The sequence below is a fragment of the Neovison vison genome, chromosome 8, assembly GCF_020171115.1.
Source record: "Neovison vison isolate M4711 chromosome 8, ASM_NN_V1, whole genome shotgun sequence".
In the NCBI taxonomy this organism is placed as follows: domain Eukaryota; kingdom Metazoa; phylum Chordata; class Mammalia; order Carnivora; family Mustelidae; genus Neogale; species Neogale vison.
The window spans coordinates 24370290-24389547 of record NC_058098.1 but is presented as its reverse complement, the minus strand read 5'-3'; the positions used below and the strand labels follow the sequence as shown (position 1 = coordinate 24389547).

General features: G+C 42.8%; 1 protein-coding gene across 8 annotated transcripts in view; it reads left to right on the top strand.

The window, feature by feature from the left end:
- The window catches only part of RALY (RALY heterogeneous nuclear ribonucleoprotein), an 81453-nt gene that overhangs the window by 33776 nt on the left and 28419 nt on the right, over positions 1 to 19258 (top strand). For 6 of the 8 annotated variants that reach the window (XM_044263213.1, XM_044263212.1, XM_044263217.1 and 3 more), the window contains one exon: positions 1430 to 1510. The exons of 1 other annotated variant lie outside the window; for it this stretch is intronic. The gene's annotated coding sequence lies outside the window, so the exon portion shown is untranslated. Of the gene's footprint in view, positions 1 to 1429; positions 1511 to 3940; positions 4030 to 19258 lie in introns of all 8 variants that reach the window. One more of the 8 variants, XM_044263218.1, reaches the window with a different exon arrangement.

The window sequence follows — 19258 nt, the reverse complement described above, 5'->3', positions numbered from 1 at the left end:
AAGCTCTGAACCATATTGGTTAGGACTAGAGAATGTTTCCTGTCTTTTTTCTTTAGTTTTTCAGAAGTTGGTATTTCAGAAGTTGTTATAGTATGGTTAAGGGGACAGGGCAGGCCTCGGAGGTTGGATTCTGGGTTCAAGTCTCAGCTCTACTTTCTGTTAGCTGTGTGACTTGGGCAGATTTACTTACCTGTGCCTCAATTTCCCGAGTAGTGAAATCGGAAAATAAGAGCAACCTTACAAGATTTTGTGCGGATTAAATGAGTTAATACAAATAAAGGGTTGACAACAGTGCTTGGCTTGTGCTTCTGTTCTCCTTAACCCTGGAGTCTCCTCTATTCCACATTCCAGGTAAATATAACCATTTCTCTGTTTTTTAACCATCCTCACCCAACAGAGAAGGGGACAAAGAAAGAAACCTGAATCCAGTTTTAAGAGTGCTTTTAAGTTTGTCCCAACTGGGGTCTAGGTTATCTAAGCTGGAGGAACCTGGCCCAAGATTGAGAAACAGAGTTGTCTAGGTGACCTGAATTCCATTCCCATTCTTTTTTGTTAAGATTTTATTTTTAAATAATCTCTTTACCCAATATGGGGCTTGAACTCAGAACCCCAAGATCAAGAGTTGCATGTTCTACTAAGCCAGCCGGGTGCTTCTCCATTCCCAGTTCTGCCACTGGTTCACTTTGATCTTGGGCAAGTCACATAACTTCTGAGCCTCAGTCTCATGTGTAAAATAGGGAGCATAATTATTTCCTCTTCATATATTTAGTATCTCATTCTTTCCATCACTGCATTCTAGTTATATTGACTTTCTTGTTTCCTTTAAGCATAACAAGCTTATTCTTGCCTATTATTGCTGCAGCGTCTTTGCACTTGGTATTCTCCCTCTCTGAAACAGTCTTCCTTCATAACTTTGCAGAGCTTACTCCCTCACTTCATTCAGGTCTCTTTCTGGTGGAGAAGGTTTCTCTGACCTTTTTTTTGGTTTGTTTGTTTTTAATGATTTTATTTATTTATTAGAGAGAGAGAGAGAGAGAGAGCATGAATGGGGAGGAGGGGCAGAAGGAGAGGAAGAAGCAGACTCCCTGCTTAACAGGGAACCGCATGTGGGGCTTGATCCCAGAACCTGAGAGCATGACCTGAGCCAAATAGATGCTTAACCGACTCAGCCACCCAGGTGCCCTGGGTTTCCCTGGCTATTTTATCTAAAGTAAGTCTCATTCTCCTCCTTGTCATTCTGGTCTCCTCCCTTACTCTGGTTTATTTTTCTTCATAGCATTTAGCATAGCCTGAAATAATGTATTTAATTATCAGCCTGTCTTTTACAAAGATGCAAGATATGTGAGAGCAGGAACTTGGAATACCTGTGCTGACCTAAGTTCATGCCTGTTCTGAGCAGGACACTGACTGACTTCTCTTTCTGTTTTAGGTGAGCTGTTCTCAGAGGCAGCTGGTGCTGACCTTGTGACACAAAAGAGAAAATTGTGGGCTGAGCTGAGTCTTGGTACTGGTGAGTGAGGGTCTTGGGCAAACTCTGGGCAAGTTTGGGCCAAGATACAGGGTAATTACCTAATAAGGTAAATAGAGCTTATTTTATCTTTAGTACAGGTAACTTCTAGGCAGTTACTCTCCTACTCTATGTCTGAGAGATTGGCATAGGCAGTCTTCTGTACTGGGAGGAGATGTTATTTTATTTTTTTTAAGATTTTATTTATTTATTTGACAGAGATCATAAGTAGGCAGAGCAGCAGGCAATGGGGTTGGGGGAGAAGCAGGCTCCCTGCTGAGCAGAGATTTCACAGGACCCTGAGATCATGACCAGAGGCTTTAACCTACACTGAGCCATCCAGGTGCCCAATGGGAGGAGGTTTGAAACTGACTTTGTGTAACTGCCATGAGATGGTTTGGGATCATTTGTGGTGAATAAGGCAAACCAGGCTCAATTCCTTCTGGCTTCTGCCAGCTGCTTTGTTTTGGAAGTTATCCTGGACCTGGGAGCTAAGCCTATTCTCCTATAAGCTCTCTTACTTGACCTTATAGCTCTTAGAAACTTTACTGATGGCAGTCTTGAATGTGACCTACCAAGCCCATAGGTCAGTGTCAGAAACGGTTTTATCAGTCCTGGAAAATGTGATTATGAATGGTCGTGAAGATGGAGTGAAAGAATTGGGGCCGTTTAAAGGGAAAGTCAGAGGAAACTTAGAGGTAGAGGGGAAAATCACAGATGGTGAGATGGGAAGGGGAATCTGCACATTAAGAACCAATTTTGTTACGGGTCTCATTTAATCTAGACAAAATCCCATTTTATGGATGAGGGAATTGAGGCTCTGGAAGCTCAAATAATTTGCCGGGGGTTCACATCTGAGAATCTGTAAAGCTGATGTTAGAATCGGTCAGTCTGATTGTAAATAACATTGCTTTCCCTGACTTGGCAGGCTTTCCTTGGACTGCTAATCTCCCTGGAATCCTGATTTTTCTTACAAAGTTCAAGAAGACAGACCTCCTTAGGGATTCAGGAAGAAGGTCTAGTTATTTGAGGGGCCCAGCAGGCAGGCAGGCAGGAGTTGGGGGTGTCTTCTGATGCAGTGGCATTTCCAGTGAGGGAGCCAAGAGGCCAGAAGATAGAATCTAGCAGTTAGAGGCCCAGGCTCAGTATAACTGGAAGGAGAAGAAAACACCTGTAACACATGAGTTACTGTAAACGCCGGCTCTGAGATAGGGAACTGGACAGTTGGATTGGGGTTGGGAAACCTGGGTCTTTATCTTCTCTCTCAACATCTGCCCTTCCTTATTTGTAAAATTGGGGTGCTTCCCTGCACCCCCTTATGTCTTGTGTGTATACCAGCTTGCAGGATGTTGTAGAGAATCAAATGAAAAATGCAAGTTGGAAGGCTCTGTGAATTGTAAAGCAGCATGACTGAAATGAGAGAAAGTGAGAAGAAAGCATTATAAGTATTCTTGGCACCTTAGTCCCTGACCTATTTCTGCTCCACTCCCCAAAGGGAAAAGGGAAGATTTTCCTTTGGAAATTTGTGCTGCTAATCTTCTGCCTTTTTCTTCCTCTTCTTACTCAGGTTTTATCTGAGGCTCAATCTTTCCACAAGGGAAGGGATTCCAAGGTACAGAGACCAAGCCAGGCAGCATCAGCAGCCTGGTTTGCAGCAGGTGGGCTGCAGAGTGCAGGTTTAAATGCACTCACGCAGCCTGGCTCCAAGGACACTCCTAGCACAGATGTTAAAGCACTTTTCAAGGGCCCATCGCCAGCGTGTGTCTACACTCACTGACAATTCCACATAGATCTTGCCTTGTTTCCTACTGTCCTCTCAGAAGGGGAAGGCTGTTCCTATTTTGGCCTTAAGTACCCTGCCCATCCCCACCCCTCACCTTTCAACTACTAGTGGAAAAGGCACTTAGGCTATAGCCTCATAATCTTGTCAGAGGCCATGGTCATCTAGTCTTCCCACCATCTCTCTCTCGCCCTTGGGAGTGATACTAGGCCATTCTTTTTACATTCTGTAACGTGGACATTTTGTTTTTGCTTCTCTCTGCCTGAAGGTGTACAGAGGGGTCTGTCCCCAGCCTGGTGCTCTTGGAATCCACATTAGCGAACCTTCCCTCCTTCTCTGAATCTCCAGGCTCTTGCCGCCACCTCTTTTTGTCTGGTTAACCTAAGTTCTGTAGCTCCTGGCTTTCCATGGCCTAGGTCCCAAGCTTGGACCTTACTGTTTTTGTACTAGCTGCCCCCTGAAGAAGTTCCAGTATTGATTGTTTAAAAATATGAATGATTCCATGTAAAAAAAAGTATCTCGCTTATTTATCTGATATACTCAAGTTTCTACTAAAAACAAATTTCAACTAAAAAGAAGGAAACAAAGCATTGTCATCCTTAAGCCCTTGCACAGCAGTAATTTATTCCTATTTTTATATGTTGTTGTAACAGGTTTAGCAGTCTGGTTTCTAAACCCCCATAGGATTCAAAGCAGCATACCAGAAAAGGACGAGGAGCTGCTATATTAACAGCAGCGAGAGGTGAGAGCTGAGACCTAACAGGAAGGAAAGGATGAAAGAAGAATGATAAGAAGTTAAAACAAGTATGGAGGCCATTCAGTTGAGGGGCAGCAGCTCTGCAGACACCTGTGTGCTTCAGTGAAATGGAGTTGGTAATTTTTAAGGTAGTTTTAGATTCTTGTTGAGGCCAGCACTATCAGAAAATGCTAAATGATTTATAATTCTACTATATTATCAGATGCTATACTGAATGCTCTACAGAAGTTGATTTCATTTCCATAGCAGCTTGGGAGGTAGGTGGTGATATTCTCATTTTAGAAATTACTAAGACTCCGAGAGAGACAAACAGGCAGTGATTGGAAGAGCTAAGCTTAGAACCCAGAAGAATCCAGCTCTGGACAACCAGGTTTTTTCTATTAGCCTATATTGGTTCTTTCCCCGTTACCTGAAACCCTGGTCTTTCTCAGCTTCTTGAGCCACTGGTTTCCCCCTACGTTCTTTGTATTCATTCTCCTATATAAAACTTTATTTTTAAGACATTCATCAGTGAGTATTTTTTGAGTGTCAACCATGTGTCAGGCACAGCTTTGAAATATAGCAGTGAAGAAAATAGTTTTCTCTTTGGTAGTTTACGTTCTAGTGGAGGAAAACAGATAAACAAATGAATATGTATGAAGAAAAAGCAGGGTAAGGGAACAGAGAGGGACTTTGTGATGAAAAAAGGCTTCTGTGAGAAAATAAATCTGTGCAGAAATATGCAGGAACTGAAATAGTGAGCTCTGGTGTATCTTGGGGAATAACATTCCCGGCATAGAGTTCAGCAAGTTCAGAAACCCTGAAACCATCACATGCTTATTGTGTTTGAGGAGCAAAAGGAAGCCAGGTGGTTGGAAATGGAGTGAGCAAGAGGGAGAGTAGACTATGGAGAAGTTGTAGGGTAGACAGGGACCCAGATCATACAGGGCTTTATTTTGAGTGAAACAAGAAGCCGTTGGTTTGTTTTCAGTAGAGGAATGATAAAATCTGACATCCAGTTTAAAAAAAAAAAACAAAAATTCCTGTGCCTGATAGTACAAGTTAAGACCTCTGTCGCCCAGCACAATGTTGAATAGAATTGGTGAGAGCAGACGCTCTTACCTTGTTCTCAGTTTAAGGAAGAAAGTGTTGTCTTTTACTGTGAAGTATGGTATTAGTTGTAGAGTTTTTTTAGATAACTTTTATCAGGCTAAGGAAATTTCCTTCTATTCTTAATTAACTGAGGTTTTATTATGAATTATGTTGGATTTTGTAAATTATATGTTTTTTGGTCTTTATTCTACTAACATGGCATTACATTAATTGATTTTTGGATATCAAACCAACCTTGTATTCCAGAGTAAATCCCACTTGGTCTGAGTGTATGATTCTTTTTAGATGGTGTTGGATTTGTATTGCTGTTTGGCTGAAGATTTTTCATCTGTATTTCTGAGGGATATTAGTTGTTTTTTGTGTTTTTGTTTGTTTAGCGATGTCTTTGGTTCGGTATCATAGTAATGTGGTCTCATAGATTGAATTGGAGAGTGTTTCCTGGAAGAGTTTGTGATGCATAGGTATTATTTCCTTTTTGATTGTGTGATACAGTTTATCATGGAGGCCAGTGTGGGCCTGGGCTTTCTCTGTTGGAAGATTTTTAATTACTAGTTTAATTTTTGTTTTCTGTTAGGTCTGCTCAGATTTTGTTTGTTTGTTTGTTTGTTTTTTAAATTTTATTTATTTATTTATTTTAAGAATTTATTTATTTGACAGAGAAAGATCACAAGTAGGCAGAGAGGCAGGCAGAGAGAGAGAGAGGAGGAAGCAGGCTCCCTGCCGAGCAGAGAGCACGATGTGGGACTCGATCCCAGGACCCTGAGATCATGACCTGAGCCGAGGGCAGTGGCTTAACCCACTGAGCCACCCAGGCACCCGATTTTGTTTCTTTTTGAGTCATGTTTGATAATTTGAGCCTTTCTTGAAATGTTTTCGTTTCATCTAAGTTGACTAGTTTCTTGGTTTAAAGTTGTTCATGGGGTTGCCTGGGTGGCTCAGATGATTAAGTGCCTGCCTTTGGCTCAGGTTGTGATCTCCAGATCCTGGGATTGAGCCCCATATCCAGCTCCTGGCAGGGAGTCTGCTTCTCCCCTCTCCCTCTTCCTAACCCCTGCTTGTGTTCTTTCTTTCTTTTTTTTTTTTTTAAGATTTTACTTATTTATTTGACAGACTGAGATCACAAGTAGGTAGAGAGGCAGGCAGAGAGAGAGAGGGGGAGGAGGCAGGCTCCCCTCTGAGCAGAGAGCCCAATGCGGGGCTCGATCCCAGGACCCTGGGACCATGACCCGAGCCAAAGGCAGAGGCTTAACCCACTGAGCCACCTAGGCGCTTGTGTTCTTTCTGTCTTGAAATGAGTAATACAGTCGTTGTCATCTTTTTTTTTTTTTTTTTTAAAGATTTTATTTATTTATTTGACAGGGAGATAGAGAGCACAAGTAGGCAGAGCGGCAGGGAGAGGGAAAAGCAGGCTCTCTTTGAGCAGGGAGCCTGATGTGGGACTCGATCCCAAGATCCTGGGATCGTGACCTGAGCCGACGGCAGAGGCTTAACCCACTGAGCCACCCAGGCACCCAACTCTACTTTTAATTTTAGTTCCTAGTTTGGGCAGTTTGTATCTTCTCTGGTTTTTTTGGTCAGTCTTGCTAAATGTTTGCCAGTTTTGTTATCTTTTCCCAAAGAACCAACTTTTGGTTGCATTGTTTTTCTGTTCCCTAATTTCTTTCTATAATCTTTATTATTTCTTAACTTCGACTTTCTTGGTGGCTGGTTTTCTTTTCTTTTTCTAGTTTCTTAAGACTGTGTGTGTGTGTGTGTGTGTGTGTGTGTGCGCGCGCGTGTGTGTGTGTGTGTGTCTTTCTTTTTTTTTTAAGGTGCTTTGCAGTCCAAACAGGTGGTTTTCAGTATGTGGAGCTTCCAAGAGGGCCTCACTCAGAAACAGTGCGGTGGGACCCACTGGGAGGAAAGGGGCTGGAGCTAGACCCAAAGTGCTGGGCCCATAGTGCTAGGCAGCCTCAGCCCTACCTGTCCCAAGTCAGGACTTGGATCAGGTCTGAACTTCCATGTAGGAGAAGGGGGTGGTGCAGTAGGAGGGCAGGTGACATGGAAAGCCAGAGCTCCCCCAGGCTTCTGAGGAGATTTTGCATGATGCACAGAGCTGGTCAAGATAGTTGCATACCTCACAGACTTCAGAAGCTTCAGGATGGCTTTTGAGACCTTGCAGAATACCTCTGTTTCCAGTAATGACTGAGATTCTAAGCAGAAATTTAATTCTATTAAATAAGACTTAAATGCAGATCCCTTAGTCAACATTGAGGTGTTGATCTGAGCAACACCTGGGCTTGTTTGTTATTTATTTGTGATCTTTAGTTCCCTCATCTACAAACAATGAGTAACAGTTTCTACCATTGAACTCTGTTGGGCATATGTCAACTAAGTGCTATATAAAACTGCTAGATACTGTACAAATGTAAGGGACTGTTCATGTTAGTAATTCTGGTGATAGGGACCAGGAACAGAGTCTGAGAAGGTCCAGGAGTAAAAGCAGTGCATTATTATCCTTCAAGTTGTGGGATGAATGTCTGACTAAAATGGTCTTTGTAGCTTAGTAAGGCAGAAGGTTCCTTGTCTGCCAGTGTAATAATCAGATGACAGCTAGAGAATTCTGTGGAGAAAATCTGAGGGAGGCCACCAGAACAACTCGTGTAAGAAGCAGCTGTTCCTGTTCTTTCCCCACCCAGGAATTTTGCCCATATTCATATTCTCTGGTTCCAGAAACAGCCGGCTTTCTTGAAGATTTCTGTCACAGGAAAGCAATAAGGTCCAGCTCACTTGTGGGGAGGGAATACTATGTAAAGGGCTCTGAGCTATATTGGGTCCTCTGTTTCCCTTCTTCCTTTCCCAGTTTTCATTAAAACTAAAGAAGATCTTTCTGTCCCACTGGAACAGCAGCCAGACAGAAGAGGGACTGACAGACCCTATAGGTCAGTCAGATAAGCTGTAGGGCAGTTCTAAGGATGTGGCAGAGAAGCAGGGTCCTGAGCCTAAGAATAAGGACAAGAGATCAAAAATCCAAACTGTGAAACTGGGAAACAATAGATGAGGAATCCAAGGTCTATCACCAACCATGGTGTTAGAACCTTGAGATGAGTAGGGCATGAATTGAGGGGATTTATGATTTCATGGGGGCAGATAAAGAAAAATAATAAAACTATCCTACTGAAGACCCATGTTAACAACAAAGCAGAAATTGCTTCTTTTGAATTATTTGTCCTTTTGTATTGTCTGAATCTCCACTGCTTCCCTTCCCTCATTGCCTCCCCCTGTCCCATCTTTCCAATTAGGATAATATGTCAGATTATGCACTAAATGCATAGGGCAGAAGACCAAAGTTACCTACAGTATACATTTTTCCTGTGTACCCCTGAACTGTAGTTTCCTCATCTGCAAAATGGGGAACAAAAATGCCTGTATGGTTATTGGGATGCTAGTAGGAAATATGAAAAACATGCCTGGCCTGGAGTGGTGTTAACGCGCAGTGACTAAAATTCTGATACCACTGTTCAGGGTCCGATTACAATAGAAGGTGAAGATCCTGCCCCAGGCTCTTAACCCTGTTTTACTAACTCCATCTTGTGAAAGCATTTTATCTCTCTGGGCCTCAGTTTCTTCAGCTCTAAAAAGAAAGATTGAAAGTTGACCTTTTAATTGCTGATGTCCCTTCTAGTTCTGTGCCTCTAGTTCTGTGCACATGGGCCTGTGGTTCAGAGGCATCAAAGAGTCAAGATGAAACAGAGTCAAGGGGGGGGTCAAAGAAGCCTCTGTTCAGTCATCCTCAAGGCTACAGCAAGGACAGTTACAGAGAAAGCTGTTATCTGCATTGAGCAGGTATTGGAAGTATCTGGGAGTCTGCTTCAGGGGCAGTGACTGTTTGTTGCCCAACACACAGAAAAGAAATACCAGAGCAAATCAGAATGGTCCAGGTTGGAGATCCAAGTACATACCTAGTATGAGACAGAATGTTAGGCATAGGACCCAGTTTGTGCTCTGTTACCTAACTGTCTTTTGGTGTTCCCAGTCAAATTATTTTTCTTTCTGCAGCCTTCATGTCCCTATCTATAAAACGAATTAGGTGATGTATTCTCCAAGGGCTTCTTTAGGGCTCTCTAAAATTTCATTGTTTACTTTCTTCTGGCTCTCCTTTGTGTTGATTTCATTTATATGCAAAGGCTTTACAAGCCAAGCTTTGTCTAGCCCTAGAGTATTTAGAAGGCTCTTGAAACTATGATTTCAGGCCACTAAGAATCATAAATTTTCAAGCTGAGGAATGCCTTGGTCCACCTGGTCCAACCCCTCATTTAACATTGGGAGGTAATGCAGCAGAGTAGAAAGACTACAGGCTTTGACAGCAGACTTTGAATTCAAATTCCAATTAGTACTAGCTTAATCTCACAAGCCATGGTATCATCTTCTGAAAATGATGACAATAGAGTATGAGGCACAAGATAATTACCATTATTTGGAGGAGGAAAGAAAAAACAAAGGAGAGAGAGAGAAAGTCACCTGCTCTGGGTTGAGCTGAGATCAGAACCTAGGTCTCTTGTGTCTCTGTCCAGAGTTTTCTCTAGAGCCAGGGTCACTTGTACTTGTGTGTATGTTGTAGCAGAGATTAGTACTAAAAGCATGTCAGCTTTCTTAACATATTCCCCAACAGCCTTCTCAGCTCCCCTGTGGCTTGTGTCAATAACACAGCCCGCACTTGTTTAGAAACCAGCGCTCCATAAGCACTTCTCTTTGATTTGCTTTGGCTGGTACAGGATCCAGATGCTCTTAGAATAGCACATGAGACTCTCCAAATCAGCCCATTTCCATTCGGAACTTCCAGCTCTGATATGCTGCTTACTCTGGGGTTTGTCCCCAAGTCCTCCCTACTTGTCATGTGAATCACATTCATTTGTCTTGCTATTTGCCCTTTCCCTCTTGATGGAAGTAACATTTATTGAGGTGTCTACTATGTGCCAGATACTGTGATTATCTCCCTTAGTCTTTGTAATTCTTAAGTTACTAATAGCTCCAGAGGGAAAGGCTGAGGCTCAGGGAAGTACATGAATTTGCTCGAGGTCACATACCTAGTCTGTGAAAGAGCTGGGTTTGAACTCAGGTCCTCCTAACCCCATAGATCCTACTGTAAGCTTTTCCCTGAGTACCATACTGCCTCTCTAGCATCAGCCCTCCCCGAGGGTAGACTGTTCAGGACTATTCACACTATTCAGGAGTGGCGTTAGCATAATGGGAATATCTTTCATGCCTTCAGTGCCATTTTCCCGTGAGTTTCTTTGCCTGCCTCCAGGACCCAGGTGTGTGGCCCAGAGATCCAAGCACTAAGCAAGAGACCAAGTTTCTGTCTTCAACGTGGGACACTAAATCCCTCATAAAGATGTACTTGTCATTTTCAGAATTGAATGAGGGCAATATTTCAAGCATTTGTAATAGCAGCTTGGACATGCAGGGAAGGAAGAAAGAGGGTCTGTACATCTCAAGTTTGATAGGCCTCCTTCAGGGGACCTGGCAGGAGAAGAGACATAAACATGAGAGATTTAGGAATAAGATTGTTCTAATAAGTCCTCCAATCTCTACTGGCTTTTCAGTTACAAAGCACTTGATTTGTAGAGATCTTACTTTGAGGAAACTGAAGGCACCTGCCTTTATGTCACAGAGCCAGTAGCTAGAATCCAAATCCTTAGTCTTGATAAGGTCAGTGAGTCTGAGCCCCTCCTGAAAGGGTTCTGTCCCTGGCCTTGGGTCCCACCCAGTCTTTAGTTGCTAAAGGTGCAGACCCTAAGTCTCTGCCCTTTTCTCAGCCCTTTGCTATTTGTGCCCTTCCTCACCTGCTGCTAGGGCTTCTTAATGAGACTTCCTTCTAATGATATATTTTTTAGGAGTAGGGTAAGAGGATATATTTTTGGCTCTGCATTTTCCCCAGGATCATTTGCCATAAAATGATGGACTTTTAAGATGTCAGAGTGAGAAGAGTCCTTAACAGACATCAGGTTTACAGAGAAACCCTTTATAATTGTGAAATTGAGGCCCAGCAAGGGGCAGTAAGTAATATACCCAGGGTCACACAGTGAATTAGCAGGTCTCCTGACTCTCAGCTTGGTGTCCTTTCTACTGAGCTTTATGTTATTTCATAAGTGACCACCTGTTCTACTTGACTAACGTTCTGTACGTGGATGTCAGGCTTTTTGTGCCTCCTTGCATCTCGTTCTTTTGAGATAGGCAGACCTATGTGTGTTTGTACTTTGTCAGGGTATAATTTTCATACATATGGTGAGCTTGTGTCAAGTTTTGTTTAACTTTATGAGTATGGAAACTAGAAGGAGAAGAGCTGAGAAACGGGATTTCGTGTTAGTGGAAAAAAGGATGGCTGAAATTAGATTGCTAAATTAGATTCAAAATTGATTAATGTCCTAATGAAAATGTAAAGTTTGGCATTATCTTCTCTGCTTAGAAGTGCACCTTCTCTGTTTTGTGCATCTTAACCTCTAACTTTGCAGTTTCAAAACATTTGGGCTCTAACCATTTGTTGAATGTTAAGTCAAACAAAATTCCATTCTCCAAAAGTATCAGATGCTCATTAGATGACTCTGAGATGTATATTAAAAAATGTACCCGGGTGCCTGGTTGGCTCAGCGGGTTAAGCCTCTGTCTTCGGGTCAGGTCATGATCTCAGGTCCTGGGATTGAGCCCTGTATCGGGCTCTCTGCTCAGCAGGGAGCCTGCTTCCTCCTCTCTCTCTGCCTGCCTCTCCGCCTACTTGTAATCTCTGTCTGTCGAATAAATAAATAAAATCTTTAAAAAATAAAAATAAAAAATGTTCTGACAGGACTTTAAAAGGTCACACAGTCATCTTTTTGCCTTGTTTCTAAGTTTTGGATAATTTTCCTTAACCTACCACCACTCAAAATTACCAGAGCCTCTTGTATTAAAGCTAGCTAGAGCTGTACCAACCCAGGAAGGCACCTTTCTGCTCAGGGCACAGACCCTACTTCCTTGCTAAAGCTTCTGGTAGCACCCATCAGCAAGATCTTGAACTCTCTCCTAAAATTCTACTCACTGGCTTGGAGCTTGGCCTTTGCTGATCCTAGATTTGCTTCTTCCTCTGGTCAAGGAGGCTCTTACCTTGCTTCTGGTTTCCCTCAGGGCCGTCTTGGATGCAAAGAGGTTACGTAGTTCCATCGTAGTTCCATCGGGAGGAAGTTTTGAACACCGAGTTCTATTTGGGTAAACTAAGTAACTGCTTCATTATGTGGTTTTGTCTCTGAGCATGTTGCCCATCTTCTCATTGTTACCAACCAAGGCGAAATCTTAGTCCTCTCTCACTGGGACTATTTGAATTGTCAATTAACTCCTCTCCCCACCTCCAGTCTTTGCCTCTGAAGTCTAACCTCCTCCAGTCTCCTTAGAATGTCATTCAAGGCTCTGCAAAGACTCTTTCTTTCTTGCTTCTCTATCCCCCTCTTCCTCAGGCTCTTTGTTCCAAAGGAGTTCATACTAGTGAGTAGAAATCTGAAGGAAATGAACTTTTGGACAGTGTGAAGGAAGCCTGAGAGTCTACCGAAGAAGGTTTGAAAGTGTTTTTAGTTGTGGTGCCATGTAAACACCCAGTTTGATAACATTTGTGGCAGGCACAGGCGTACAGGTCCTTAGGAGAAGGCAGATGCATGGTCAGGGTCTTTGGAGCCCATAATTGATTAAAGAGGACAGGCAGGTAAGGTAAATAGATTATAGTGACGATCACTGTAATGGAAGCATATACTTGTAGAGCTCTTACTGTGCAGTGCTTTGGGAAGATGGAGAGGGAGGACACTAACTGCCTGAGAGATCAATGGAGGTTTCACAGAAGGACTTCAAATATGAGGTCTTTGACAGTTGTGAAAGAAATATTGGTAATTGTGAAGGGGCGTCTGCAGCTTCTAAGCAATGAGACATTGAGGACAAAGACACAGAAACTTAGGTGTATGTCTCAGAGAAGGGTAAGAGAGGGTAAATGGTCCAGTGTAGCCAGATTAGAGGATTTCAGGAATGGAGTGTGGTTAGGGCTAAAGTTAACAGTAAATTGGCTAAACTGTGTGAAATCTGACATTCCGTTTAAGGAAGTGTGTGTGTGTGTGTGTGTGTGTGTGTGTGTGTGTTTCATACATAGCATGTGATAATTATCTTTGAATTAGGTGATAGGCATTTGTCTATTTGTGCATGTGTATAACTGTGTATTAGGGTGTGTGTATTACATTTGGAGATAATTTGTGAAGATCCACTGAGGCAAAGTGAATCTGGACCCAGAAGGACCCAGAAGGACAGATTAGACCTAAGCTTACTTGGGTTTGAACTTCTGAGATGTTCTCCAGTTCACAGGCCCATATGTTAATCATTGCATGCCAGAATTGGACTTTCAGGACCAGTGGTTCATCCATCCATTCAGTTCTCTATTCATCAGATGCCTGATTATACTCTTGGAGCTGGGATATAGTAGTGAACAAGTGAACAAAATGCATTGCCTTCATGGAACTTGTCGTAGTGGGGGAGACAGAAAATGAGTAAATCATTAGTTAGTCTCTCATTTTGTATGTGTTATGAAGAAAGATAAGCAGGAGTAAAGGGCTAGAAAATGGCCAGGAACCCTTTTTTGAGGAAGATCATTTTTAGCTGATAGAAGAGCAAGTGAAAAGTCCCCAAGGTAAGAGCATGTTTGTAGAAAAACTGGAAGGCACACAGTATGGCTGGAGCAGCACCCTGAAGGGGAAAGAAGCAGATCATCAGGCTGGAGAGGGAACACCTGAGGCCAGAACATACAGGTCCCTGAGGTGCATTTGTCCAGTGAGAAAATGAGGCTGACTAATCAATAGCCAAGGCCATACAGCAAGTTATCTGCAAGGCCAGGATTGCTCCCATCCTGGTTCAGCTTTCTGCCTTTGCCTCCCTGCTATCTTCCGGTTTTGACCCAAGATTAATTTGGATCTCATTTAATCCCTTCCTTCTCCCTTCCCACACTCAGTTCTCTTTCTCTCCTTTTATGCCTGAGGTTCTTGTCACAGCATTGTGGTGTTTCATTTCAGGCTAGTTTTCTTTATCACATAGTAAGCATTTCCCAGGCCCACCTCTGCACACGTGACATGGTAATAGCATGTTAATAGCATGATTCCTGGAAATCAAAGCTAGGGAGGTCCTTGGACTCTTTTTAAAAAGATATTTATTTATTTGTTTGTTTGACAGAGATCACAAGTAGGCAGAGAGGTAGGCAGAAGGGAAAGCAGAGAGCCTGATGCAGGGCTCGAGATCATGACCTGAGCCGAAGGCAGAGGCTTAACCAACTGAGCCACCCTGGTGCCCCCACTTTTTTTATTTCAAGCCCCTGATATTAGAAACCCAGAGAAGACAGGTGATTTGCCTAAGACCACCTATCTGGTTAGTGGTAGAGCTTGATTTCCTTTGCCACTCAGTCCCTGGCTTTTTATTTTCTGCATGCTGCCTCCCTTTCTTAGTGTTGAGCAAAAGGGAATCAGGTTGTGACCCATGTAGTTGGCAAGAGCAGCTAGCATTTAATGGCTCTCTGCTGTGTGTCCTTACCTTAGCTTTTTTATTTGGTCTTTGTCATGTGAATTTACTGTTCTGGCCAGTGTCTTTGAACTACCACACTTTGCAAAGACAGCATGTTGCTAAATTCTGCACCCATGTTCATGATACCCCACGCTTGAATAAGCAAGCAGCCTGCTCTTCTCCTTCAGTCTTTATCCAGGCTTGTCTTTGAAGTCCAGCCCTAGTCTTATCTCCAGAGAAGCAATGTGGAAAGAGCATAGGGTTTGGAGTTGGGTATATATGGATTTGAATCCCAGCACACACTGGGACAAAGTAATCTTGGATAAGTTACTTGACTCTTGAGAGCAATTTTCTTATCTATAAAATGGGGATGTTAATACCTGCTTAATGGAGTCATTAGAAAGATTATTTACGGTATTATATGTATACCCCTCATGGATCCTATAAAGAGAAACTTACTCTTCCTCTATGGTGCATCCTGTATGCTCTCCCTTTTTTCTGTTACCTAATAGCTAACAACACTCAGGGGTTTTCTGTGTGCCAGGCACTGTCCTAAGTTCTTGTAAAAAATAATTCTAGTACATGAATCTATAATTCTCTCAAAGTGAAAAAAAAAATTGTAGAAAGCACTAATCTCATTTTTTTCTATTTGTATTCTTTTGTGTGTATTTTTGTGTGTATTGATAGATGGTCAGGTTAAGATTCAGTGTATGCCTGTGTTCTGGTATTGCTGTTTTCTATCTGTGTAAACTTGGATAAGACTCTTGACCTCACTCTTAAATATTTCTTTCACAAGAGCTCTAAGATTTCCTCCGTGTAACCATTTGGAAACCTGACGTGCTTACCTGCTCACCTTGGAAAATGTGTTGATGATGGAGCAGTAGTAACTGGGCTAGCCCTGTATGACTTGAAGAGGACCAGATGGGGAGGCAGAGAACTGGGTGCCTGGGAGCCATTAGATCAAGGATTGGCAGCTCCTCTCAAATCAAATAAATCAAAAGATTTCTAGAGTAGGAGCCTTGGTGGTGGTGACTCTGCTTGGATTATGTTCTGAGGATAAGGGGATTGCCAGTTTCATTGACTGACAGGACTGGCAATGCCTAGCCACCCTTACTTGTGCCTAGGCAAAAGACAGTGTATTGGTGGCAAGCCTCCTAGCATGGCTGTGGCTGCCCACAGACTCATTTCTGCCATTCATGACATCAGCCCCTGACTTTTCCCCCTGGAAAAGCTTGTTGTGGTTTGATAGAAAGAGTCCAGTCTCTGGAGTCACATAGCTGTGAGTTCAGATCCCTGTCTGCCAATTGCTAATTGTGTTTTTCACTCGGATTCTTACTTTACCTTCAGAGTCTCAGTTTCCCTGTCTGTAAAATCGTGCAGTTGATACAGTTTTGGTGGTGTGAGGACTCAGAATACTTAGGTAGATAAGTGTCACACAATACCCGATACTGAGCAAATGGCCAGTTGATCTGTTGCAGTTAGCTCTGTGAAGACCAGTGTCTTTAGGCGGTGGCATTAAAGTCTAGGGTGGCTCTGATTCTCTGACCACCTCCCCATCCCCACGTGCCCCCCAGAAATGCCCTGGATCCCTCCTTTCCTTCCTCAGATTCCGGCCCCAGAAATGTTGGGCAAGAAGGAGCCTCTTAGGCTAGTCTCTGACTCCCCAGGCGGTATAGCTGAGTAAGCAGGATTGTTACAGAGCAGAGAGAGGACCAGGGCAGGTAGCTCAGGTGGCAGCTGATGAACAAAAAGGCTTCTCTCTGTTCCCAATAAATTGGTCCTTGGGGATCCTAGCTTTGAAATTCTAATTGACACAGGAAGGAAAAGATTCATTAGACTCTGGACTCATTAAAAGGCTCTGCTGCTTACCTACGATTTATTCTTGGCACTTCATCAGGAGGAATTAAGTAAACCAGCGGGCTGGAGGCTGCTGACAGTGAAGTCTGCTTGTGGAGTGGGGCTATTGGGCTTCCCGTATTATGGAGCACACGGCCTCCAAATTTCCTCACACCTAGGATTTAGCATGAGTCTAAGGCTGGTATGCTGTCGGTGTTGAAAGGACCTTTCGAGATGATTAATAGATAATAATAGCTTACATATGGATCATCCAGAGAGGGACTGGGGCTTGCTCAAGATCATTGAACACAGTAGTGGTAGAGCTAGAATTAAGAGTCAGTTAGGTTTCCTGACTTACAGGCCAGGAAGCTTTCCCTGCATCACCTTTGAATTTCTAGAGCCAGCATTAGATTCATTCCGGTATTTACTTTGAGGAGGTATTTTTGACACATCTGTGTGCCAGGATTCTGTGATAAACAAAAGAGTCACAGGAGGAAAACCTGACCCAGTATTAGATTAGAAAGGCCTCCAAATCTGAGGGGTGACTGGGAATTAGCTCAGCAAAGAAGCAGATGAAGAGTATTTTAAAGCTGGGAGACCAGCACATACAAAGGCCCAAAGACTCTCCAGGAATGGAAAGTTGAGTCTTGCTAGAATGGGAGAATTGAAGACGAGAGGAGTTGTTGAGTCAAATCTGTGAGGCTTAGGCCACTTTCTCTTTGGTTATAAGATCCCTAGATTAGGCATCCTGGGTTCTGGACGTGTTTCTGCTACCAGTGTTGGTCATCTTTAAGGCAACATTTAACATCTTTTAGGAGTGCCATGCTGACCATTGAAATACGAAAGTGCTCAAGATGGTTGTAGTCTCCTGTCTCAGAGATATGTCAGTTTAAAGAGGCAGACAGACTAATAAACAACTCCTTTAATAAATCAAAGGAATTTATTATAATAATACAATATTATTATAATAAATGAAAAGAATTTATTCCTCTGCTGCAGGAAGCTGGAGTAGAGCTGAATGTTACTGTCAGTATTTTCTCTGGGCTTTGATTATCTCACCTCTCAAGCGGTGATAACCACTGTTCTGTGTGGCTCATGAGCTGATGGGAAGACAGCCTTGTAATAACTGGCATTTGTGTGGCAGTTTGTGGGTTACAAAATACTTTTCCACCATTAATTAATTAATCTTAACTATAATCATCACTTTGGAAACTTCCCCCTGATTTACAGATGAGGAAACTAAAACAGATATTAAGGCCTGTTCATGGTTTCACAGCTTTTGTTTAACAAAAGCTAGGATTATAAATTATGAATATTAATAATTATACAGTAAATCTGAATAAACTTTTGAAAGTAGAAAGATGGCAACCTTTCTATCCCCTATTTGTGTAGCACATTTCCCTTTTCCATCACAAGAAATGCAAAGAACATCTCTGAGAAAGGCAGGCTAAGTTGGTTGGGGAGAAAGAAAGGGAGCTTATTTCAGGTCTTTCCCAGATTGGGCTCTGAATTTTTAAGACCTTATTTCCCAGTGTCAGTTTCTGCTATTCCGTGTCATGCCATTTACAGAGTGTGTCCCATCCATTATCTAATTAGCTACACATACCATCTTAGGGGGTAGATAGAGCCTGCTGTACGGATGGGTAAACTGAAGGCCACAGAAGTTAAGAGTTTACTGAATTACTCACAAGGACTGGAATCCAGGGCTCCTGACACCAAACAGATACTCTTAAATTACAGAAGGTAGGCTCCTTTGATTGATTTCCTACAATTCTTTTCTTTTTTTAAAGATTTTTATTTACTTGTTTGACAGAGACAGCAAGAGTGGGAACACAAGCAGGGGAAGTGGGAGAGGGAGAAGCAGGCTTCCCACCAAGCAGGGAGCCCGATGTGGGGCTTGATTCCAGGACCCCGGGATCGTGACCTGAATTGAAGGCAGATGCTTAACAACTGAGCCACCCAGGTGCCCCATTAATTTCATGTAATTCTTGAATATACCCCATGAGCCAGAGACTTGACTATACAGGGGAGCCTCTGGTTAGGCTCAAAACATCTTGGTCCAGTGCTTTCCTTAAGAGCAGGGACTTCTATTATTTATTTCTCTGTCCCCAGCCAGGGCCCAGTGCCAAGAATGCTTTGCTATTGGTTTTGGCCTTAGTCCACCAGAAGCTGGAGGGAGCAGATGGTCATAGCGATGTGGATCATGAGGGTGTGATCCCAGGCAGGGCTAGAGGATGAGTTGAGAGCCATACATCGTATACAGCTGCATGTGTCCCTAGGCCCCTGCCCAAGGTAGTTTTCTATCCCAGAACAAAGTGAAGCTCCCATCTTCCTTCACCCCACCACCTCCCTCTCCCATACATGACACACATACTTGTTGGTCTCCTGGATATATTTCATACAAAGGCTTCTAGGACCTGCTGTTCCAAATGACCCTTTGGGCCTATTTTCCCCCCAGAACGTTCTAAAATGAGGTAAAGGAGTCTTGTCCCACAGCTATTCTGGCATCTCCTCTGTCCATAGGCCTCCTACCAGGCTCCTACCTACGCTGCTGCCTTTACTACTGACTGCTTAAGCAGATTGCTGCTTGATGTGACTTTGACAAACACTAAATTGTAGTCATTACTGAGAAATAACATGTTTCTTATTTATCTGAAGTCTTGATTTATTTTTTATTTTTAAATTTTATTATCATTATTATTTCATTATCCAAAATCTTAACTGGAAAATTCTAAGGAGCACTGTGGGGTGG